This window comes from Panthera pardus, unplaced genomic scaffold (assembly GCF_024362965.1).
Source record: "Panthera pardus isolate Hobbes unplaced genomic scaffold, ASM2436296v1 HiC_scaffold_17, whole genome shotgun sequence".
NCBI classification, from domain to species: domain Eukaryota; kingdom Metazoa; phylum Chordata; class Mammalia; order Carnivora; family Felidae; genus Panthera; species Panthera pardus.
In genome coordinates this window covers 75,128,487-75,155,319 of record NW_026526732.1, presented here as the reverse complement: position 1 = coordinate 75,155,319, position 26,833 = coordinate 75,128,487, and the positions used below count along the sequence as shown (strand labels likewise).

The following is a 26,833-nucleotide window of genomic DNA, read 5'->3' as shown; positions in this document are numbered from 1 at the left end:
AAGACAGTCTCTTTAACAAATGGTGCTGGGAGAACTGGACAGCAACATGCAGAAGGTTGAAACTAGACCACTTTCTCACACCATTCACAAAAATAAACTCAAAATGGATAAAGGACCTGAATGTGAGACAGGAAACGATCAAAACCTTAGAGGAGAAAGCAGGAAAAGACCTCTCTGACCTCAGCCGTAGCAATCTCTTACTCGGCACATCCCCAAAGGCAAGGGAATTAAAAGCAAAAGTGAATTACTGGGACCTTATGAAGATAAAAAGCTTCTGCACAGCAAAGGAAACAACCAACAAAACTAAAAGGCAACCAACGGAATGGGAAAAGATATTTGCAAATGACACATCGGACAAAGGGCTAGTATCCAAAATCTATAAAGAGCTCATCAAACTCCACACCCGAAAAACAAATAACCCAGTGAAGAAATGGGCAGAAAACATGAATAGACACTTCTCTAAAGAAGACATCCGGATGGCCAACAGGCACATGAAAAGATGTTCAACGTCGCTCCTTATCAGGGAAATACAAATCAAAACCACACTCAGATACCACCTCACGCCAGTCAGAGTGGCCAAAATGAAGAAATCAGGAGACTATAGATGCTGGAGAGGATGTGGAGAAACAGGAACCCTCTTGCACTGTTGGTGGGAATGCAAATTGGTGCAGCCGCTCTGGAAAGCAGTGTGGAGGTTCCTCAGAAAATTAAAAATAGACCTACCCTATGACCCAGCAATAGCACTGCTAGGAATTTATCCAAGGGATACAGGAGTACTGATGCATAGGGGCACCTGTACCCCAATGTTTATAGCGGCACTCTCAACAATAGCCAAATTATGGAAAGAGCCTAAATGTCCATCAACTGATGAATGGATAAAGAAATTGTGGTTTATATACACAATGGAATACTACGTGGCAATGAGAAAAAATGAAATATGGCCTTTTGTAGCAACATGGATGGAACTGGAGAGTGTGATGCTAAGTGAAATAAGCCATACAGAGAAAGACAGATACCATATGGTTTCACTCTTAGGTGGATCCTGAGAAACATAACAGAAACCCATGGGGGAGGGGAAGGAAAAAAAAAAAAAAAAAAAGAGTTTAGAGTGGGAGAGAGCCAAAGCATTAGAGACTGTTAAAAACTGAGAACAAACTGAGGGTTGATGGGGGGTGGGAGGGAGGGCAGGGTGGGTGATGGGTATTGAGGAGGGCACCTTTTGGGATGAGCACTGGGTGTTGTATGGAAACCAATTTGACAGTAAATTTCATATATTAAAAAATAAATAAATAAATAAATAAATAAATAAAATTGTGTCTGCATATTACGAGAAGGAAAATATCTATAATAATATCAACTTCACATAATTCTCCTGAAGGTTAAATAATGTATATAAATGTTTACATTACTTGGAACAAAGAAACATGATGATTAATAATAAACACAATAGCTATTACTAATTTTGTCTGAAATTATGGTTAAGTCATTCTTACTACATTAACCTAATTTAATCACTATCACTTCACCATATAGTAAGTGGATATTATGCTTAGCCCTACTTTACAGATAAGGGAAATTAAGACTTAGTGAGGTGAAGTAACATCCTAAGTAACACAACTAGTAAGTAGTGGAACCAGTATTAGAACCCAGACCATCTAGCTCCAGGGCTATCCCCTCCCACCCACTGCCAATATAATGTAAGACGCCCATGTTTTGGTGTGTATAGTATGCATGGATCTAATAGAAATGTTAATAAGAGAAAGCATAATACTAAATATGTATCCAATGCATTTAATTTGAAGTATTTAATTACAAAGCATGCTTGAAGTTAACTTGAATACAGAAAATGTGTCTAGAAGTAGATGATAATCATGTAGATAGTTATCAAAACATGCCAAATAAAATGCTACACACACTTTGCAAGTCATATATCAAGGTCTTATATCAAGAGTAGATAAAGAACTCTAACAACCCAGTAATAAAAAAAACTGGGCAAAGAATCTGAATAGACATTTTTCCAAATAAGATATATAAATGGCCAATAAGCACAAGAAAAGATGCTTGATATCATCAGCCATCAGGGAAATGTAAATCAAAAGCACAATGAGATACCATTTCACACATACTAGACTAGGATGGCTAGAATCAAAATGTCAGAAAATAACAAGGGATAGTGAGAAAAAATTGGAACTCTCATACACTGCTGGTGAGAATGTAAAAAAGTACATAGCCACTTTGGAAAACAATCTGGCAGGTCCTTAAGTGATTACACACAGGTTAACGTATGTCCCAGCAAATCCATTCTTAGGTATGTACCAAATAGAAACGAAAACCATAGTTCACCCAGAAACTTGTATAGGAATATTTATAGAAACATTATTTTTAATAGCCAAAAGATGGAAATGACCCAAATATACATCAACTGATGAATGAGTAAAAAGGGTAGATCTACACCATGGAATGTTATTTGGCCATAAAAAGGAATGAAATACTGATATATGCCGTAACATAGATTAAACTTGAAAACATTATGCTAAATGAAAGAAAATCACACAAAAATCTGTTTCTGTGCACTCACAATGAGCTATCTGAAAGAGAAATAAAGAAAATAATTCCATTTACAATAACATCAAGAACAATAAAATACTTAGGAATTTAACCAAGGAGGTGAAAAAAATAAGTGAATTTAACCAAAGAATTTTCTGTATGTTGAAATCTATAAGACATTGATAAAAGAAATTGAAGAAGGCATCAATAAATGGAAATATATCCCATTTTCATGGATTAGAAGAATTAATATTGTTAAAATGTCTATACTACCCAAAGCCATGATAGGTTCAATGCAATCCCTATAAAAATTCCAGTGGCATTCCATATATATATAATCGAATATTATTCAGCCATAAAAGAAGAAAATCCTGACAATTTCGACAACATGAATGTAACTGGAGGGCATTATGCTAAGTGACATAAGTTAGACCCAGAAAGAAAAGTACTGAGTAATCTCACTTGTATATGGAATCTAAAAAAGCTTAAACAAGGAACAAAGAATTGATTGGTGGTTTCCAGAGGCTCATGGGGTGGGAGAAGTGGGGAAATGTTGGTCAAAGGGCACAAACTTCCAGGTATAGGATGAATACATACTGGAGATTTAATGTATAGAATTGTGACTATACATAACAATTTTTTATACTTGAAAGTTGCATGGAGAATATGTTCACACCCCTGCCACACACACACAAATGTAACCATAGGAGGTGATGGATGTAACTAACCTTATTGTGGAAATCATTTCACAGTATTTACATAAATCATCATGTTGTACACCTTGAACTTATACAATGTTATATGTCAATTATATCTCAATGAAGCTGGAAAAAAAAGAAAAGAAACCCAGTCACAAAAGACCACATATTACATGCTTCTGTTCATACGAGAAGTCCATAAAGGGAATATATATAGTGACAGAAATCGGATCAGTAGTTACCTAGGATTGGGGAGGTTGAGGAGTGGTGGTAAGTGGGTAGGGGGATGACAGCTAAAGAGTATGGGGTTTCTTTTTGGGGTGATTAAAATGTTCTAAAATTGACTAATGATGTTTGCACATATTTGTGAATATGCTAAAAAATCATTGAATTTGTACACTTTATGTAGGTGAATTGTATAGTACGTGAACTATATCTCAGTAAAGCTGTTAAAAATATATGAAGCACTTTTTGTGCAGGTGTACGTATGTGTGTATTTATTTATTTATTTATTTATTGAGAGAGAGAGAGAGAGAGAGAGAAAGAGAGATACCAGGGGAAGGGCAGAGAGAGAGAGTCTAAAGCAGGCATTGCACTGACAGCGTGGAGCCCAGTGCAGGACTTGAACTCACAAACCCCAAGATCATGACATGAGCCAAAATCAAGAGTCTGATACTTAACTGACTGAGCTACCCATGTGTCCCTGTGTGTGTATATTTAAAAAATGATTGGTGTAGGTGGACAGGACCAGAGAGTGCCAAAGATTTTATCACAACATTATTAAAACACTAAATACTGCCAAAATAATTTTTATAATAATAAGATACAATAGAAATCCAGAAACTGATATTTTTACATGTAAAACTTAATACATGATGAAACCTTACAAAATAATGGGTCTTGAGATATTTCATAAACCTTGTATTACATTAATTAAGATTTAAAAGAATTCAGAGCCACACTCAAACAAAATAAACTTCAGGTTGAAAGCAACACTATAAGCAGAAAAATAAGCAGTAAATAGCATTGAATATTTCTCTCATTTTTAGAAAAAATAACTTACTAAACTGAAAGCAATAGAATTTCAGTGAATTTAAAAGCAATAGAATAAATAAATAAAATTTAATACAATAAATTTGATCCTATAAAATGAAACACTTCCTTAAATAAAATTCGTTCTTTTTTATGGCTGAATAATAGTCCATTATATTTTTATACCACATCTTCTGTATCCATTCTTAAATTGATGGACACTTTGGCTGCTTCCCTATCTGGGCTATTGTAAATAATGCTGCTATAAACACAGGGGTGCGTGTATTCCTTTGAATTAGTGTTCTTGTATTCTTTGGGTAAATACCCAGTAGTGCAATTGCTGGATCATAAGGTAGTTCTATTTTTACCTTTTGGAGGAATCTCCATACTGTTTTCCACAGTGGTTGTACCAGTCTTCATTCCCACCAACAGTGCACAAGGGTTCCTTTTTCTCCACATCCTCACCAACACCTGTTGTTTCTTGTTGATTTTAGCCATTCTGACAGGTGTGAGGTTATGAGCTCTAGTATAATGCTAAGCAAAATAATCCAGAGAAAGACAAATACCATATGATTTCACTCATATATGGAACTTGAGAAACAAAACAAGCAAAGGAAAAAAATGAAAAAGAGAGAGAAACAAATCAAGAAACAGACTCTTTGTTAAAGAGAGCAAACTGGGGCACCTGGGTGGCTCAGTCGGTTGAGGGTCAGACATCAGCTCAGGTCATGATTTTCACGGTTCATGAGTTTGAGCCCTGTGTCAGGCTCTGTGCTGACGGCTCAGAGTCTGGATCCTGCTTTGCAGTCTGTGTCTCCCTCTCTCTGTGCCCCTCCCCTGCTCACACCCTGTCTCTCTCTGTCTCTCAAAAATGAATAAACATTAAAAAAAATTTAAAGAGAGCAAACTGATGGTTATGGTTAAATAGATGATGGGAGTAAGGAGGACACTTGTCGTGATGAGCACAGGGTGATGTATGGAAGTGTTGAATCACTATATTATGGACTTGAAACTAATATAACACTGTATGTTAACTAACTGGAATTAAAATAAACACTTAAAAAACATTTCTCAAGCCAATTTTGGTAAATATTATATATTACAAGTAAACTATTATAATTTGAAATATTACATATTGAAAATTATAATTTGAAAACATATGCATTTTATCAATAAAGACTTTTAGTTGGCAATGAAAAAATAAAATAAATTCCCTAAAATAAAAAAGTGAAGTAACCAACAGAACAATAATTTTAAACAAATATGACAAAATATTAATATTTAATCATATAGAGTATATAACATTGTACCTCAATAAATAGATGTGCAAAAGACCATTTATATAATATAAAATGCCATTAACAAATAACTGCAATAAAAAGAATTTGGCTCAATAGCAATAAAACACAAATTCACTAATGATTTAAATGTTTACATCTATTAAATAAATGCATTAAAATGGATGATAATGCTGATAAGATTTTAGTAAAGCCAGCTCACTAATTTTGCTTTGGTGACATTGTAAATCATTGTATTTTTGGTAAAAAAAATTGTCAGTCAATACAAAAACCATATCCATATTTACATGCTCTGATTTGATAATATTACTTATGTAAATTTACTTTAATAACCCAAAGGAAAAAATACAGTTATATATATGTTAATGTTTATTATTGAAATTTCTGGAAAAAAACTAAATATTCAACAAGTATTTATTAAATTAAGGTCTGTGAACTTCATGGAATAGTATGCAGTCATTAAATCAGAAGTATAATGACTAGCAACATGAACAGATGATTGTGATAGTATGTTAAGCAAAACAAATAAGCAAAGCCTCAAAAAAAAAAACAAAACCCACCAGAATACAAACTTATATCAACTACCTAAAACTATTATATGCATATGGACAAGAGTTAGGAGGAAGCATAGGAAAAAAAACATTTGATTTGTTAGAAGAGAAGAGCTGTACATAAATATTTTAAATTTTATCTCAATTTTCATTAATATTATAGGCAAAGTGAGAAATATGCAGTATAGCTGAGATGATGTGCTGTCAGTTACACTTAGCAAAGCTGGTTGCTATAGCAATAGGTGAAGTAAAACAGGAGTTGAGGATATAAGAGGCAAAAAATTAGAGATGTCCAATACGGTTTATGAAAATGTTAAAATAAACAAACATTTTGCAAAATATGTTTAAGGTATTTTAGGAAAGTTTTACCTTAATATTCAACTCCTTACTCCATGTTTGGGAAATAAATTGCTGTAGGAACCCAGTGGTGGAATGAGGAGCTCTTGTGTGAGGTCAGAGATGGTACATAAAAACTGAAGAAGTAGATTAACTCATGCTGAGCCCAGCAAGCCTCAAGATGGGACCAGAGGGCTGTAAAACCAAAGATGCTGAAGTGCAAGAAAGGCAGAAGCAAACATCTTGCTTTATAATCATCTGGAATGCTTTTTTTAAAGTGTTTTTTTGTGTTTTTAGAGAGAGGGAGAGAGCAGGGGAGGGACAGAGAGAGAGGGAGAGAGACAGAGAATCCCAAGCAGGCTCTGCATTGCCAGCGCAGAGCTTGACACAGGACTTGAACTCACGAATTGTGAGACATTGACCTGACCCGAATTCAAGAGTCCGATGCTTGACCAGCTGAGCCATCCAGGCGCCCCCATCTGGAATGATTTTTAAAATCATCATGCTACTTAGTTTGCAGAACAGTGGAAAAGGTTTCACTCTCAACCTACAACAACCATACACACACACGCACACGCACACACACCCCAGATAACATGGAAAATCACAGTATTTATGAAGCCATCAGAAATTGAGATCATAGGGTAACCAATTAATCCAAACTCTAAGTAAGCACAAGTACCTGTAAGGAGAGACAGCACAGGAGCAGGGCTTACCTAGTGCAGGTCTTACTGGACACTGCTCAAGCTGGTAAGAAAAAGTTTGCTAAAATCTTCAACAAATTGCTCAAGGCCAAGGGTGGGATAGCATGAGAATACAGAATGCCTGAACACAGTAGAAAACAGGGGAAATAGCACCACTTTCAGGTTCTTCTCCATAGACCTCAAAAAGTGCCTACCACAACAGCAAAGTGAGAGTCCTAAAAAAGCCATCCTAGGGTCTGCAGGAGGGGAAAAGCAGCCACAGTAGGAAGGTGATAAAGACTTGCCTGGTTCCTTCTTTTCTATTTTTTTACCCCCTGAGGAACAAAAGTCTTAAGCTGCTGGGAGGAGTGCAGCAACATTTGTTGCACTTTATGGTACTGGTGAAGACTCATTACAGTTGGTGGAAGGAAACAGAAAAATCTCTCTGAGGGAGGTGCAGGAACATTTCCAGTCCTTGACCATTAGAGGTCTTCTACAGCTGGAAGTTAGGTCTTTTTCATCACCAAGAAGACCTCACCCTTGCACCCCAGAGACATAGTTCATGCCTAAAACTGAGGCTTAAGCAGCCCTAAAACACAGACTGAGAATCAACAGCAAATAGCGGTCCACTGCCTGTAGAGGGGCACAATTGTGCAGAAAGACCTGTCTGAGGCACAGGAACAAAGGAAAGACCTAAACATGAGGGTGGGACAGACAAGGAGGAAAAGCCTCTGGCAAACCAGCCACCATGCTAAATACAAAGTACTTCTATGGGAATTTGAAACACATGGTGCACTGAGTGTAACCTTAGCAACAACATCCTCCACACCCATTTAAATTTCTGATTAAATTGACTCAGACCCTCATACTAAAGTCCTAGCAGAGGAAAAGTTATGCCCATTTCCATGTATAAAATGTATTTCCTTTGCTCTCTATTGTACTGCACAATACATCTAGGTTTCAACAAAAACTACAAGGCATACAAAGAAGGAAGAGAAAAATACAACACAATTTCAAGAGACAAAGCAATTGACAGACTAGACCAATATATAACAGATGTTGGAACTAGTGGACAGGGAATTTTAAATGATTAATATGACAAATGATCCAGTGGAAAAGGTATATAATATGTATTATTAGATCGGTAATATCAGGAGAGAGATGGAAGCTATAAGAAATAATTAAATGGAAATGCTAGGAAAAAATCACTTTAGATGAAGATTGCCCCCAGTGCCTGCTTGAGTCAGTAAAATCAATACAGCCATGGGAAGAATCAGTGTACTTGAAAACAGACTGATGAAAATCACCCAAACTGAACAAGGAGGAGAAAGAAGAGAGGGGGAAACAGAACAGGGAACTCAAGATCTATGGGACAATAACAAAAGCCTAACATATGTATAATTGGGATTCCAGAAGAGAAGAAAGTAATAGGACACATGAAATATTTGTTCTTAAGAAGAAATAATGGCCCCAAATTTTCCAAAATGAATAAAAGATTCCAACCAATAGATCCAAGAAGCTCAGAGGATATCAAACAGGATAAAAACAAACACACAAAATACCCAAATATAAACACATTGTATTCAAATTACGGGAAACCATGGACAAAGAGAAAATCTTGTAGGAAAGCAGAGAAATGAAAGACAAATTACCTACAGAAGAACAAATCTAAGAATAACAGCAGATTTTTTTTATCACAAACTGCTAATCGTAAGATAAAAAGAGTCATATCTTTAAAATGCTGAAGGAAAAAAAAACCTGTCAAAAGTCTATACAAACAAAAATATCTTTCAAATGTGAAAAATTAATGACTTTTCCAGAAAACCAAAAATGAGAAAATGTGTTGCCAGAAGGTCCGTGCTGAAATAAATCCTAAGGAATGCTGTTCAGGCAGAAGGAATGTGATGCCAGACAGAAATTTGGATATACATATAGAAGAGTGCTGGAAATGAAATAAATGATGAAAAATATAATTCACTTTTCTTAATTCCTTTAAAAGATAAATGGTCTAAAGCAAGAACGGTGACAATGTACTATGTTATATATTATGTAAAAGTATTATATAAAATTAAAATGTATGACAGAAGAACACCACATATGGAAGCACATGTAAAGCTAAACAATACAGAGTGGACTCTGATTAGCTAACTATCTAAATTTTAAACCCTAAGGGAGGTGCTGGGTGGCTCAGTCAGTTAAGCATCTGACTTCAGCTCATATCGTGATCTCTTGGTTTGTGAGTTCCAGCCCCACATCAGGCTCTGTGCTAACAACTCAGAGCCCAGAGCCTGCTTCAGATTCTGTGTTTTCCTCTCTCTCCACTCCTCCTCCACTCAAGCTCTGTTTCTCTCTCTCTCTATCTCTCTCAAAAATAAATAAACATTAAAAAAAAAATTAAAGCCGGGGCACCTGGGTGGCTCAGTCAATTAAGTGTCCAACTTTGGCTCAGGTCATGATTGCACAGTCTATGAGTTTGAACCCTGTGTAGGGCTCTGTGCTGATCGCTCAGAGCCTGGAGCCTGCTTCAGATTCTCTGTGTGTGTGTGTGTGTGTGTGTGTGTCTCTCTCTCTGCCCCTCCCCCACTTGCACTCTGTCTCTGTCTCTCAAAAATGAACATTAAAAAATTTTTTTTCTTAAAAATTAAAACCCTATGGAAACCATTAAATCATTTTATACAGAGGTATAAAGAATAAGTCAATAGTGGAGATAAAAAGGGAATCACCAAAAAATGCTCAGTTAATGTAAAGGAACAGAGAAAAAAAGAAAATAAAAAACAAATGGAACAAATAAAAATCAGCTAGTAAGATGGCAGACTTTAATCCAACCATAGCAAAGATTGTTTTAAATATAAGTCATCTAATCGTACCAATTAAAAGACAGGATTCTCAGGGGTGCCTCAGTTGGTTAAACGTCAGACTCTTGATTTCAGCTCAGGTCATCATCTCAAGGTAGTGGGATAGAACCCTGTGTTGAGCTTCACTCTGATCATGGAGACTCCTTGGGATTCTCTCTCTCCCTCTCTCTCTCTGCACCTCCCCTGCTCACGCACATGCTCTCTCGCTCTTTCTCAAAATAACTAAATAATATTTTTAAAAATACAGGATTTTCAGATTGAAATCAAAGCAAGACTCAATTCTATGCAGCCTATAAGAAACCTACTTTAAACAGAAAACAGATTGAGAGTGAAAGAATGAGAAAAGATACATTGCACAAACTCTAATCAAAAGAAAGTAAGGGCACCTGGCTGGCTTAGTTGGTAAAGTATGCAATTCTTGATTTCTGGGTCATGAGTTTGAGCCCTACATTGGGGGTAGAGTTTATCTGGAGTAGCTATATGTGTGTGTGTGTATATGTATGTATATATATATATATATACTACCCCCAACATGTGGCTTGAAACCACAAACCTGTAAATTTAAATATAGTTAGCATATAGTGTAATAATGATTTCAGGAGCAGAATCCAGTGATTCATCCCCTACATATAACACCCAGTGCTCCTCCTTAATGCCTCTTGCCCATTTAGCCCATCCCTCCACCCACAACCCCTCCAGCAACCCTCAGTTTGTTTTCTATATTTAAGAGTCTCTTATATTTTTTTCCCTCTCCCTGTTTTTATATTATTTCTGCTTCCTTTCCCTTCTGTTCATTTGTTTTGTATCTTAAATTCCATATATTGGTGAAGTCATATGATATTGGTCTTTCTCTGACTGGCTAATTTCGCTTAGCATAATACATGCTAGTTCCATCCATGTTGTTGCAAATGGCAAGATTTCATTGTTTTTGATTGCCAAGTAATACTCTATTGTGTATATATACCACATCTTCTTTATCCATTCATCTGTCAATGGACATTTGGGCTGTTTCCATACTTTGGGTATTGTCGAAAGTGCTGCTATAAACATTGGGATGCATGTGCCCCTTCAAAACAGCACACCTGTATCCTTTGGATAAATGCCTACTAGTGCACTTGTTGGATCATAGGGTAGTTCTATTTTTAATTTTTTGAGGAAACTTCATACTGTTTTCCAGAGTGACTATACCAGTTTGCATTCCCACCAACAATGCAAAATGGTTCCTCTTTCTCCACATCTTCACCAGCATCTGGTGTATGCCTGAGCTGTTAATTTTAGCCATTCTGACTGGTGTGAGGTGGTAGCTCATTGTGGTTTTAATTTGTATTTCTCTGATGATGAGTGATGTTGAGCATTTTTTCATGTGTATGTTAGCCATCTGGATGTTTTCTTTGGAGAAATGTCTATTCATGTCTTTTGCCCATTTCTTCACTGAATTATTTGGTTTTTGGGTGTTGACTTTGATAAATTCTTTATAGATTTTGGATACTAGCCCTTTATCTGATATGTCATGTGCAAATATCTTCTCCCATTCTGTAGGTTGCCTTTTAGTTTTGCTGACTGTTTCCTTTGCTGTGCAGAAGCTTTTTATCTTGATGAGGTCTCAATAGTTCATTTTTGCTTTTGTTTCCCTTGCCTCTGGAGACATGCCAAGTCAGAAGTTGATGTGGCTGAGGTCAAAGAGGTTGCTGCCTGCTTTCTCCTTTAGGATTTTGATGGCGTCCTGTCTTACATTTAGGTCTTTCATCCATTTTGAGTTTATTTTTGTGTATGGTGTAAGAAAGTGGTCCAGGTTCATTTTTCTGCAGGTCGCTGTCCCGTTTTCCCAGCACCATTTGCTCAAGAGACTCTATTCCATTGGCTATTCTTTCCTGCTTTGTCAAAGATTAGCTGCCCATATGTTTTTGGTACATTTCTGAGTTCACTATTCTGTTCCATTGATCTGAGTGTCTGTTTTTGTGCCAGTAACATACTGTCTTGATGATTACAGCTTTGTAATACATCTTGAAGTCTGGAATTGTGATGCCTCCAGCTTTGGTTTTCTTTTTCAGGATTGACTATTTTGTGGTTCATTACAAATTTTAGGATTGTTTGTTCTAGCTCTGTGAAGAATACTGGTATTAATTTGATAGGGATTGGATTGCATATGTAGATTGTTTTAGGTAGTATTGATATTTTAACAATATTTGTTCTTCCAATCCATGAGCATGGAATATTTTTCCTTTTTTTTTTGGTATGTGTCTTCTTCAGTTTCTTTCATAAGCTTTTTATAGTTTTCAGTGTATAGGTTTTTCACCTCTTTGCTTAGGTTTATTCCTAGGTATTTTACGGTTGTTGGTGCAATTGTAAATGGGATCAATTCCTTGATTTCCCTTTCTGCAGCTTCATTGTTAGTGCATAGAGACGCAACCGATTTCTGTGCATTGATTTTATATCCTGCGACTTTGCTGAATTCACGAATCAGTTCTAGCAGTATTTTGGTGGAATCTTTTGGGTTTTCCATATAGAGTATCGTGTCGTCTGTGAAGAGTGAAAGTTTGGCTTTCTCCTTGCTGATTTTGTTGCTTTTTATTTCTTTTTGTTTTCTGATTGCTGAGGTGAGGACTTCCAATGCTATGTTGAATAACAGTGGTGACAGTGGACATCCCTGTCATGTTCCTGACCGTAGGGGGAAAGCTCTCAGTTTTTCCTCATTGAAGATGATAGTGGTGGGTCTTTCATATATGGCTTTTATGATCTTGAGGTATGATCCTTCTATCCCTACTTTCTTGAGGGTTTTTATTAAGAAAGGATGCTATATTTTGTCAAATGTTTTCTCTGAATCTATTGAGGGGATCATGTGGTTCTTGACCTTTCTTTTATTAATGTGATGTATCACATTGATTGATTTGCAGATATTGAACCAGCCTTGCATCCCAGGTATAGATCTCACTTAATCATGGTGAATAATTCTTTTATTGCATTGTTGGATCCAGTTGGCTAGTATCTTGTTGAGAATTTTTGCATCCATGCTCATGAGGGAAATTGGTCTATAGTTCTTTTTAGTGGGGTCTTTGTCTGGTTTTGGGATCAAGGTAATGCTGGCCTTGTAGAATGAATTTTGGTTTCTTTCCATTTCTACTTTTTGGAACAGCTTCAAAAGAATAGGAGTTAACTCTTCTCTAAATGTTTGGTAGAATTTCCCTGGAAGGCCATCTGGCCCTGTTCTCTTGTGTTTGGAAGGTTTTTGATTACCAATTCAAGTTCTTTACTGGTTATCTGTCTGTTTAAATTCTATATTTCTTCCTGTTTCAGTTTTGGTGGTTTGTATGTCTCTATGAATTTGTCCATTTCTTCCAGATTGCCCAATTTATTGGCATATAATTGCTCATAATGTTCTCTTATTATTGTTTTTATTTCTGCTGTGTTGGTTGTGATCTCTCCTCTTTAGTTTTTTATTTTATTTATTTGGGTCCTTTCCTTTTGATCAAACTGGCTAGGGGGTTATCAATTTTTTTTAACTCTTTCAAAGAATCATCTTGTCTTTTCATTGATCTGTTCTACTGGGGGATTTTTGGTTTTGTTTTTTTTTTAAATTTTGATAGCATTAATTTCCACTCTGATCTTTATTATTTCCCCTCTTCTGCTAGTTTTGCCTTTTATTTGCTGTTCTTTTTTCAGATTTTTAAGGTGTAAGGTTAGGTTGTGTATCTGAGAACTTTCTTCCTTCTTAAGGAAGGCCTGTATTGCTGTACACTTCCCTCTTATGACTGCCTTTGTGGCGTCCCAAAGGTTTTGGGCTGTCGTGTTATCATTTTCACTGGCGACCACGTACTTTTTAATTTTCTCTTTAATTTCTTGGTTAGCCCATTCATTCTTTAGTAGGATGTTCTTTAATCTCCAAGTATTCGTTGTCTTTACAAAAAACTTTTTTTGTGGTTGATTTCAAGTTTCATAGTATTGTGGTCTGAAAATATGCAAGGTATCAACTCGATCTTTTTGAACTTGTTGAGGGCTGATTTGTGACCCAGTATGTGATCTATTCTGGAGAATGTTCCATGTGCACTCGAGAAGAATGTGTATTCTGCTGCTTTAGGATGAAATGTTCTGAATAATCTGTTAAGTCCATCCAGTCTAGTGTGTCATTCAAAGCCATTGTTTCCTTGTTGATCTTCTGTTTAGATGATCTGTCCACTGTTGTAAGTGGGGTGTTGAAGTCTCCTACTATTATGGTATTGTTATCAATGAGTGTCTGTATGTTTGTGATTAATTGACTTATATATTTGGGTACTTCCATGTTGGGAGCTTAAATGTTTACAGTTATTAGATATTCTTGGTGGATAGACTCCTTAATTATGATATAATGCCCTTCTTCATCTCTTGTTATAGTCTTAGTTTTAAAATCTAGATTGTCTGATATAAGCATGGTTACTCTGGCTTTCTTTTGGTGATCATTCGCATGATAGATGGTTTTCCATGCCCTTCTTTCAATCTGGAGGGGTCTTTAGGTCTAAAATGGGTCTCTTGTAAACCACATATAGTCATATCTTGTTTTCTTATCCCTTCTGTTACCCTGTGTATTTCGATTGGAGGGTTTAGACCATTGACATTGAAAGTGAGTACTGAAAGATATGAATTTATTGCCATTGTGTTGCCTGTAGAGTTGGAGTTTCTGGTGGTGTTCTCTGGTCATTTCTAGTCTTTTTTTGCTTTTGGTCTTTTTTATTTTATTTCATCTTTTCTCCTCTCAGAGAGTCCCCCTTAGAATTTCTTGTGGGGCTGGTTTAGTGGTCACAAACTCCTTTAATTTTTGTTTGTCTGGAAAACTATTTCTCCTTCTATTTTGAATGACAGCCTTGCTGGAATTCAGCATGTTGAATATATCCTGACACTCCTTTCTGGCCTGCCACGTTTCTGTAGATAGGTTTGCTGCCAAGCTGATCTGTCTTCCCTTATAGGTTAAGGACTTTTTCCCCCTTGCTGTGTTTATAATTCTTTCCTTCTCTGTGTATTTTGTGAATTTGACTATTATGTGTCTTGTTGATGGCCAGTTTTTGTTGAATCTAATGGGAGTTCTCTGTGCTTCTTGGATTTTGATGTCTGTGTCTTTCCCCAGGTTAGGAAAGTTTTCTGCTATGATTTGCTCACATAAAACATCTCCCCCTCTTTCTCTGTCTTCATCTTCTGGGGCTCCTGTGATTCAGATGTTATTCCTTTTTAGTGAGTCACTGAGTTCTTTAATTCTTACATCATGCTCTTTTGCCTTAGTTTCCCTCTTTTTTTTCTGCTTCATTATTCTCCATAATTTTGTCTTCTGTATCGCTGATTTGCTGCTCTGCTTCATCCATCCTTGCCTCTGCGGCATCATTTCAAGATTGCATCTCAGTCGTAGCGTTTTTAATTTCGTCCTGACTAGATTTTACTTCTTTTATCTCCACAGAAAAGGATTCTGTGGGGATTTTCAACCCCAGCTAGTATTCTTATTATCATGATTGTAAATTCTAATTCAGACATCTTGCTTATATCTGTGTCGATTAAGTCCCTGCCTGTCATTTCTTCCTGTTCTTTCTTTTGGGGTAAATTCCTTCATTTTGTCATTTTGGAGGAAGAAAAAGAATTAATAAAATTAAAAAAGAAAATTAAAAAGATTCAAAACAACAAAAAGAAATCAAATTAAGGAAGCTAGATCCTGGATACGTTTTGGTCTGGTTGTTAAAAGTAGCTTGATGAATAGAGAAAAAAAGGGAAAGAAAAGAAAAGAAAAGAAAAAGAAAGTAAGAAAGCATTTAAAATTAAGAAAATGTATGCAATAAAATAGAATAAAATGAACTGGATAAGGTAAAATAGAATAAAAAAATAAATTTCCCAAAAATATATAATAAAAATTTAAAAAAATTTATATACAAACGGAAAATAAAAAATATTTGTTTCTCTTTCTGTATCCAAGAATAAGGAAAGAAAAAAAGGAAGAAAAGAAAAAAAAAAGCCAACAACAACAAAAAAACCCCGAATAGATGAATCAGTGAACAGAATCCTTATGAAATTACATCCAGTTTTCCCTAGAAGTCAAAGTATGAAGCACTTTATAGTCCATACACTAATCAGGCAGAGAGACTTGTGGTCGTCTTCTAGGGCTTGGTTGGTGCAGTTGGATGGGGTTTGGTGCAATGGCTCCATTCTCCACTAGGTGGCGCTCCTTAGCTTAATGGGGCAGATGGGTGTGGCACGTGTGCACATGTGTGTGCATGTGCCGGAGAGGTGAAAATGGCATCACCCAGCTTCCCAGTCTCTAGCCTCAGAACTCTGTGCTCTACCCAACTGGCAATCAAGGACCCCTCCTTTGTCTCTGGCTTCCTTCCACTCCTTGCTTCTACACTGTCTGCATCCAAGCTGTCAGCCTGCCAGGCAGCACCCCTTTCCATTTATCTTGGATGGGGCTGTGTTTCCAAAGCCCTCACTTCTGAGGGCCCTGTGGCTTGGACCTGCTTTGACCCTCTTGGGGAGCATCTTGCTGAACAATGGCCAGTGCTGGGAACAGTCCTGCAATCACACTGCTGGAGAGACTCAGAGGTTGTGACTGGATGCTGGCTTGCCCCAGAATAAGTAGCAGCAGAGTTTCAGGGATTATGGTAAATCACAACACACAACCGTGTCAGGTTTCACTGCACCCTGGCGTTTTTGTTCCAGTACCAGCAATCATATTCTCCAGTGTCCTTTGCCTGTGTCCCTCTGGTTCAGGCAAGTGTGGGTGCTTCTGCTCTTTCTGTTTCTCTCCAGGTACTTTCAGGGGGAATGCTCTTCTGTACTCTCCCCACTTTCTCTGTCCTCTCTGAAAATATCGTTCCCTACTCTCTGAGGCTTCTCTCTTCCTCATTTCACCTCTCTGCACTGCATACCTGCCATGTTTTGTGGCTCAAGTTGTGCAGATTGTTGTGTTAATTCTCAGATCAATTTTCTAGGTGTGAAAAATGGTTTGATGCTAATCTAGCTGCAATTCAGGGATGAGAGAAGCAGAGAACTTCCATGCTGTTCTGCCATCTTGGCCCCTCCCTGGAGTAACTATATTAATAGCAAAGTAGATTTCAGATCAAGTAATATTATCAGGGATAAAGAAGAAACATTTCTTGGTGATAAATTACAGGTCAGTTCATTAAGAGGACATAATAATGATAAATTTTTATATACTTAATAACAAAGCTTCAAAATCCATAGAGCAAAAACTGATAAAACTGAAAGAAGAAATAAACAGATTTACAATAATAACTAAAGACTTAACACTTTTCTTTCAGTAAGTAATGAAACAAGTAGATAGAAAATCAGTAAGGATATAGAAGATCTGAACAACAGTGAAGACTAATTTGTTTCAATTGATTTTTAGAAAAACACTCCATCAACATCAGCCAAAAAGTCAAGTATACTTAGAATATTTACCAAAATTGACTGTATTCTGAACCACAAATCAAGTTTAAGCAAATTTAACAAAATTGGCATGAGACAAAGTATGTATTCAGACCATACAGAATTAAACTAAAAATCAATAACAGAATTAGATTCTTTTTAATTATAGAAAATTCTAACCTTTGCTTTGCTTGTTAGAATTTTGTTATCTGACCTCATTACTACTTCTTTTATATTTTAAAAACTATTGGTTGAATAAGGTAGAGTCATACCCTTTATAACAAGGGGGTCTACAACAATTGGTTGAAGGATTCCTGGTATGGATGGAACAGTAAGAACCAGTCAGTGATCAAGGATAGCCAATTACATTTGGTCAGACAGAGCAGCAGTTCAGATATCCAGGCAGAGGAGGAAAGGATTAACAAGCATTCAGCAGCTATAGTTCAGAACTAGAAAGTCAGGACTTAAAATGCTAAGACCAATGTCCTAGGTTTTTCAAGGTTAAAAAGCTAGGTAAATCAGCAGATCAAATTAAGGCTTAGAAATTGGGTTCTGAGGCATAGATGTACTATGTCTCCCATCTTTTCTTGGGCAACACAAACTGGTCTCAGGGTGTGGTTTGACTGCCATGTAACAGCTAATACAATTGGATATATCTTTGTGTCTTTTTTTTTTTTTGTCATTTTCTAAAATTCTTTTTGTTTGATTGCTGGACCTCCTAAATTGACCTTTTAACTTTTTAAAATTTTTTTCTCACCTATTTTACTTTACTTAGTCCTTATGCTCTACTTTTTTGGAAACTTTCTCAATTTTATTCTCCATCTCTTCTATATGGTTTTTTATTTCTCCTATCATATTTTAATTACCAAAAGTTATTTTTTTCATGAAATGTTTCTTTTAAAAGTCCTTTTGTTTTGGTTTATGAATGCACCATCTTCTGTTTCTTATCTTATTGTAAAGTAATAGCTATCTTCTCTGTGACTATTTTCCCAAGTTTTCATCTCACTGTACTGTTTCCTCTAAGATGCTTTTTCCTCCGGGCTTACATCTGATGTGGACTGAATTATGTCCCCTAAAACTGATAGGTTGAAGCCTTAACCCCCAATGTGGAGATATTTGGAGATAGAGCTTTTAGGTATAATTAAGGTTATCTGAGGTCATAAGGGTGGGGCCCTAATCCAATAGGATTGATGTTTTTAAAAGAGACATCAGAGAGTTTACTTTCTTTCTTTGCCATGTGAGAACACAGCTGGACATTGGCTAGATCAATAGAACAGAATAGAAAACCCAGACACATGACAAGATGTCCAACATCAATCATCTTTCTTTCATTCATCATTCTTTCCTGCTTTGTCAAAGATTAGTTGACCATATACTTGTGGGTCCCTTTCTGGGTTTTCATGTGTCTGTTAGCCATCTGTATGTCTTCTTTGGAAATGTCACTTGAAAAAGAAGTCAAGGAATTGATCCCATTTACAATTGCATTTTTGTGCCAGTACCATGCTGTTTTGATCACTACTGCTTTGTAATATAACTTGAAGTCCAGAATTGTGATGCCTTCATCTTTGATTTTCTTTTTCAAGGCTGCTTTGGCTATTTGGGACCTTTTGTGGCTCTAGACAAGTTTTAGGATTGTTTGTTCTAGCTCTATGAAAAATGCTGGTGGTGTTTTGGTAGGGATAGCATTAAATGTGTAGATTGCTTTGGGTAGTATAGACATTTTAATAATGTTTGATCTTCTAATCCATGAGCATGGAATATTTTTCCATTTCTTTTTGTCCTCTTCAATTTGTTTCATAACTGTTCTATAGTTTTCAGAGTGCAGACTTTTCATCTCTTTGGTTAGGTTTATTCCTGGGTATCTTATTGTTTTTGGTGAATATTGTTTTTGGATCAATTCCTTGATTTCTTTTTCAAATGACATATCTGATAAAGGGTTAGTATCCAAAATCTATAAGCAACTTGTCAAATTCAACACCCAGAAAGTAAATAATCCAGTGAAGAAATGGGTAGAAGACATGAATACACACTTTTCCAAAGAAGACATACAGATGGCTAACAGACACATGAAAAGATGCTCAACATCACTTATCATCAGGGAAATACAAACCAAATCACAATGAGATACCACCTCACACCTGTCAGGATGGCTAAAATTAACAACACAGGTAACAATAGATGTTGGCAAGAACATGGAGAAAGGAGAACCCTCTTACACTGTTGGTTGGAATGCATCACAGAGTGGTTCAGTCACTCTGGATGTATGGAGGTTTCTCAGAAAGCTAAAATTAGAACTACCCTACAACCCAGCAATTTCACTATTAGGTATTTACCCAAAGGATACAAAAATACAAATTTGAGGGGCACCTGGGTGACTCAGTCAGTTAAATTTCAGCTCAGGTTATGATCATTATCATGAGTTTGAGCCCCACATTGGACTGTCTGCCATCAGCACACAGAGTCTGCTTCAGATCCTCTGCCTCCCTCTCTCTCTCTTGCCCCTCTCCTGCGTGCACATACACTCTGTCTCAAAATAAATAAACCTTTAAAAGTTCATATTCCAAGGAGCACATGCACCCCAATGTTTATAGTGGCATTATCAACAATAGCTAATCTATGGAAAGAACCCAAATATCCAACAGCTGATGAATGGATAAAGAAGATGTGGTATTTGTATATATGTAATATACAATGGAGTATCACTCATTCATCAAAAAGAATACAGTCTTGCCATTTGCAACAATGTGGATGGAGCTAGAGTGTATTATTGTAAGTGAAATAAGTCAGACAAAGACAAATACCATATTTCACTCATGTGGAATTTAGGAAACAAAACAAATGAACATAGGGGAAGGAAAAAAAAAGAGAGAGGGAAGCAAACCATAAGTGACTCTTAACTATAAAGAACAAACTGAGGGGCGCCTGGGTGGCTCAGTCGCTTAAGCGTCTGACTTCTGCTCAGGTCACGATCTCGCGGTCCGTGAGTTCCAGCCCGCGTCGGGCTCTGGGCTGATGGCTCGGAGCCTAGAGCCTGCTTCCAATTCTGTGTCTCCCTCTCTCTCTGCCCCTCCCCTGTTCATGCTCTGTCTCTCTGTCTCAAAAATAAATAAACATTAAAAAAAATTTAAAAAAAAAGAACAAACTGAGGGTTGATGGAGAGAGGTGGGTGGGGGATGGGTGATGGGTATTAAGGAGGGCACTTGTGATGAGCCCTGGGTGTTATATGTATAAGTGATGAATCACTAAATTCTACACCTGAATCCAATTTTATCATATATGTTAACCAACTAGAATTTAAATAAAAACTTGGAAGAAAAAAAAAAAGAAGAAATGAACCAGCAAATAAATTGCTCACTTTTCACCCTCCTTCCTCTCAACAGCAGACTGTTCCAAGTTGTTATGGTTCCATGCAGAAATACCATGTGACCAATTATGCAGCCTGTGCTTTCTTGAGAAGTTGTGATGAACTGGCAATGCACCTTCTTGCATTTGCTTTCTTTTTTCTCTGCCTGTTTCCTTCTCCCCTTTCTGTTTTTTCATTGCGATTATACTCTCCAAAAATGTGGCAGCATATTAGCTTTGCTTCAGGATCTGCTTTTGTTTAGAGCAAAGGTCCTCACATGTTAGTGTTCATAATAATTACCTGGGGAATTCAATAAAATGCATATTCTGATTCAATATTCTTGGGTTGGGACCTCAGATTTTGGATTTTTTACAAGCTCCCAAGTGATACCAATGCTGCTGGTCCATGGACCAGATTTTGGGTCACAAAGCTATAGAAAGCGCAGGATAAAGCACCTGGTATGAGAAATGTTGTGGTAACAACCTCTGGTATGCTGTGGCATTACAATCATTAAAGCTCTCACTTCTTGTTAATTGGGTTGAGGTGCAGGTGGATGACATAGCATTAGAACATTGTGTCTACTGTACTTTAATATTATGAAAACAATGATAATTATAAGGATTGTGGTGTCGGGTGGCTGCTTTTGACATCACCAGAAGCCTTGCAAAAAGAAAAATTATAGGTTAAAGACAATTTTTAACCTGTGTCATGCTGTGATAGCCAGAGGACCTTGTGGCAGCTTTGGAGAAACTTTCATCTCCTGCAGCCGCAGGAGTGACTAGGCTAAAATGTGGGCCTTTGATCTGAGAATAAAGATGGCAAGTCTGCAAAGAAAATTAAATGTGCAGCCTCAATAGTTCTTGAGGTCTGATAGGGAAAGAGTTGGGATCCTGATAACTGGGAGGAGAACATTTGTGTGAATGAGCCTGAGGACCATTAACTCCTAATTTCTCTGAATTCCCTGGCCATCCGAAGCAAGTCCTTATTTCTCGCCAGAGGCCAGGAGTCTCCTCTTCCCTGGGCAGTATTCAATGACCTAACCTTAAGGATAATCCCTCAGAAGATGATGCTGGTTGTCATTAAGGTCTGTCCCCTACCATATTTCATTGCCTTCAGATAAAAACCTGGATCAGGTCTCAGCACAGCCTGAGTAAGGAAGTACAAGGCTGCTTCAGGAAGAAACAGTTACATGGCAAAAGCACTATAGAGCCAGGGTATATACACGTATCATCAGGAGCATGAGAAGACATGGAGGATTTCAGAGGGCCAACTAGGAGAAGGTGCAGTATGTGAGTGGATAAGAGAGAGTTCATTATCATGGGGATCTCACATATGATTTCAGGATCCAGTCATGTCTGTATGGCAAGTATGTCTATACCTGGTCTTAATTTGCTGAGCTGGGCATGGAAGCAGCTTATAGTAAATGAGGAATTGATGCTAGAACAGAGATCGTGTCTTAAATCAGGGTTCAGCCATCTTATTCTGTGAAAGGGCCAGAGAATAAATATTTTGCAGGCTATAAGGTCTGGGTTGCAACTGCTCAACTTTGAGGCTCTCGCAAGAAAGCAGTCACAGATAATAAGTAAAGGAATGGACGTGACTATGTTCTAATCAAACTTTATTTACAAACAGGCTTTAGGCTAGATTTTGAACCCAGGCCTTAGTTTGTTGAACCCTGTATTAAATTAAATTAAAAGCAGCATCATGTGATAGAAAGAGCTAGAGTTTTACAGAAAGACAGATCTGGATTTGATTCCTGGTTCTACTTACTAGTGTGTATCGTGCAAGTCACTTTATTTCTCGAGCCTCAATGTTCTCATTTGTTACAGTGGGCCTTATCATCTTTCATGTTTTTGTAATAATTAAATGAGATGATGAGATAATTTTTGCAAAATATTTGACATAAATATATACAAAGTCCCCATAAATTGAAGCAATTGTTTTCTCTTTCTTTCTTTTTCTTTCTTTTCTTTTTCTTTCTTTCTTTCTTTCTTTCTTTCTTTCTTTCTTTCTTTCTCTTTCTTTCTTTCCTTTCTTTCCTCTTTCTTTTCTTTCTTTCTTTCTTTCTTTCTTTCTTTCTTTCTTTCTTTCTTTCTTTCTTTCTTTCTTTCTTTTCTTCTGAACAGCACCAGGTATATAACCCAGAATATTTCAGGTATTCAATAAGTACTGCTTACAAAAAAAGAGAAAAATCAACAAATTGCTGTCTGCTCATGATGGGCTTTCCCAACATCTTTCCTTTTCTTCGTATGAATGCACTAATCACCTGTGCATAAGGCGTATACAGTACTTCTAACAGTAATTATAAATCATTAAATTGGGACGTTGCCACAGATAAGTCTCATGACTTTCAGTCATGTGAATGAGTTTTCCAAAAGTCTGATCATGAAAGAAGTTGTTTGATGACTGATGTTCTCCTTGGAGCTCTGCTGCTCAAATGTATTTGGCTGCCTGAGGATCTTTCTTCTCCTCTTGGTCTTCTCTAAGTTTGAGAGAGCCTGGGCGATTTTTGAGACTTGCAGTATATTAAACAATAAAGAAATGCCAAATAGAGTAAAAATAATGTGATGTGATGTATTTTAAACGTTTATATGGAATAAAATAAAGCTTTTGACTCTCAAAATAAAATGTATTATATTCCCTTTTTAGTATAGACTGTCATGGGTGTGAATATGAGGCCTATCAAGAGTGTAAGACTAGGGCATATAGACTTCAGGGTTCCACTCCCCTGAGCTTGACCCTGTTCAACTCATAAGACTTCTAACTTGTTGGCACTTTAAAACATTTTTCAACAACTGTTTTATGCTTCTGAGAAATAGTTCTACACTTCCATAAAGTGCACCTGGAAATATTGGTGCATTTTGGATAATAGCTTTCATATTTCAAAATTAGATCTGATAACTTACTCTATGGTGGAATGAGAAAAACAGAAACTCAGCCAGAAGAAATACTATAAAATACACTTTAGGTTGATGTACCTAAAACTATGCATAGATAATGAGTTGTATCATCCCACTTGGGGGAATATGTTTTAGAACAAATGCTCTTTTTTTTTTTTTATGAAGTTTGAACAAATGATATATACATAGGTAGCATTAAAAGAAAATAATGACATATCTTTTTAATGTGGGTTTGTATAAATTATCTTTGGAGTCTTCTGGAGCTAAAATGCTTTGCAGTAATCTTTATGAGTGTCTTCACAAAATTGAGTAATAAAGACTATGGGGACCCAGGCACAGAATCTTTTTGTAGACAAGGGGTTCAAGAGATGACAAGGGAATGTGTCTCCCTTATGATTACATACACTTGGACATCATTCTGGCTATCAGAATTCTAACTCTATCAACAACTATTTTTAGAGGAATATATTATGTCAGGTACCCTTAAATGTTCATTTAAGTCTCCTTTAGAATGGTTACTGTTTCTTATCATTGCAGCCATACAGCTGAGGACACAAGCGAGAACTTGGTAATTATTTGTGGAATGTTTTTAAATGAATATGCTATTATATTTGATCCTTACACTGATCCTGTATGAGACATGTATTATAAACCCAATTTTATAGACTAGAAGCTGACGTAGCTAGTAAGTAGTAAAGATTCAGTTTGACACCAACTCTGCCCAAAAGTCCAGAGGGCAGAGTACTGTGACACGGGCATATGGAATTGGCTTGATGAGGCTTTATTTGCATATAAAAAAGTACATCACTAACAAGGAGGAGCCTGCCCCATGTGAACACTCACCCAGGGCAAGAAGGGTAAGTGCGTAGTTTTGATCCAACTGAACTTAAATGGTCATGATATTCCATGGGATCTATTCTGTATCAGACCCTGGGATAGACATTGGCTTATACTGTTTCTAATTCTTATACCTGTGATGTTTTCGTGGAAACCTGGGCCGAGATTTCAGTGAGCAACTGGGAAGTATTAAGATTGTATTTTAATTATTTGGTTTTTCTGTCTTATTTTTCCTTTTAGAGCCATATATTCAAGGGCAAAGATCATGTTTTATAATGAGAAGCAGCATGATATGATGGAAGGAGGTGAAGTTTTGCAGTTAAACAGATTGTCCCATCTTATGGACAGTGAAACTGAGAATCAGATGAAGTAACTTGTCCAGTCATATGGCTGTTAAGTGATGGAGTCTGGATGAGAATCCAGGTTAGTGTGATTCAAAAGAGAATTACTATGAGAGTACTATGAAGTACTCTCCCTTCCTTCATATTCCCGAATGACAAAGGATCAAGTTATGTGATGGTGATGTTGTTTGGTCCTAATGTATAGTTGGATCCTTTCTGCACTGGTCACAACATACATCTAGGTTTATTGATGTCTCATATTTTTACACTTCAAATCTGGGAAGATAAATCAGACAGTGGAAACAGGTTCAAAAGAATAACGAACATATTAGTTGCTGTGTACAAATGTTTGAAGGTTCATTCACTCATGTTAATTATATTGTAATACTTGACTTTTTGTAAGTGGTGTACTCAAATCCCAGTTGTAGCTTTGATTGAAGAGGTCCTTCTTCCAGATGGTAAAATCAGGCTTGTGTGGCTTGAGAAGTAATGCAAAATCTGACCTGTGATAGCTTTTAGTTAGGTTGAGCTACAACTGACCACACTGCTATGTGAGAGCTTCCTTTTCTCAGGCACATGGCAGACCTAGTTCTGTGGAACCTGGTAAAGTGATGCTTTAAGCTGAGAATGAAGAGCCACATCACCTAAAGAGAACTTTGGCAGACTAGGCATTTCTGTGCAAGTGAGCCAGGTGTGGGGCTCCTTCATTACCCCAAGCCATCTGGGAGCACCCTAGATCAAGAATTCTGCTGCTGATAACTTTTCTGACCTTCTGTGGAGATGATGTGTGCAAGAATTCTACCCAGAGTAGACTGAAGGCTAATGTTTCAATCTTGTTGCAGAGCACTGACCACAGCGACTGGTCCTTGCTGGGTGGTCTGGAACAGTATTGTTCCAGTTCAAAAGAATAAATTGGAAACTCGCCTGCATACACATTCATGAAACAAGTCTCATGTGTTCTCGCAGAAATCAGCCATAAAGTGCTGCATTCTGAAAAACTGGTACAAAATCCAAACATCAACATGGCATATTTAAATGTATTTAATCATTTATTCTTTCATTAAGCAAGTATTTATGGGATGCCAACCATGTGCCAACCGACACTCTTCTAAACCACTGAGGCTCAAAGATGAATGATATACAGTCCCTGCCCTCCAGCAGCTCACAGTCCAGTGAGGGGACAGATGTATATTACCAGGCAGTTATAAAACAAGGTGGGATATTATTGGCAAGTATAAAACTGCAAAGGATATTATTGGAGCACCAAGAAAGGACCTCTAAACCAGCCTGGTGTGCAGATGGGATTTCAGGGAGACTTCTTGGTAAAGGTGGTTCTCGTGTTGTCTTAAAATTCATGCTGTAGTACACCTGGCAAAATATAGAAAGGTTAATAGTCCCTGTAGAGAAGCTTGGAGCAGTAAAGCACCAAGTAGCAATGTGCCTTTTTCGAAAATGTCATGGAGATCATTGTTGATGGAGCCCAGTTAGGATGACTATAATAAGTCCAGAAGGCATATTATCTTCTTGGTTTAAATTCATAGCCATAACGCTCCCTCTTAAGTTCTAATTTGGTATGATCTACAGATATCCATAACTTGAGTAATAAATCAGAGTTCACATGATGAAATTTGAGTGTCCGATAATTGTTGCCACAAAATAACTGTGTTCTGTTTCTGGATAAAGATGCCAGGTAGGCCTCATCTGGTTTCTGCAGGGACCAGACTGCTGAATTAAAGAGAGATATAATTGAGACCCCCATCCCTGCATCTTTTAGGTTTTGGTGATGATACTAATCTCCACCATCCCTCCATGGTTTTTGATTTACTATCTTGGTCCATGAAACAAGAGCGATTTTAAAGGTTTCCATTTGGGGGCGCCTGGGTGGCGCAGTCGGTTAAGCATCCGACTTCAGCTCAGGTCACGATCTCACGGTCCGTGAGTTCGAGCCCCGCGTCGGGCTCTGGGCTGATGGCTCAGAGCCTGGAGCCTGCTTCCGATTCTGTGTCTCCCTCTCTCTCTGCCCCTCCCCCCTTCA

The 26,833-nt window shown here is 37.1% G+C and overlaps 1 long non-coding RNA gene across 3 annotated transcripts in view; it reads left to right on the top strand.

Moving 5' to 3' along the window:
- Positions 1 to 26,833, top strand: part of LOC128777678 (uncharacterized) — a 58,447-nt gene that overhangs the window by 16,168 nt on the left and 15,446 nt on the right. The window contains exon 3 of one of the 3 annotated variants that reach the window (XR_008422968.1): positions 24,698 to 24,880. The exons of the other annotated variants lie outside the window; for them this stretch is intronic. This is a non-coding gene — a long non-coding RNA (uncharacterized LOC128777678). The remainder of the gene's footprint in view (positions 1 to 24,697; positions 24,881 to 26,833) is intronic. 3 annotated transcript variants of the gene reach the window in all.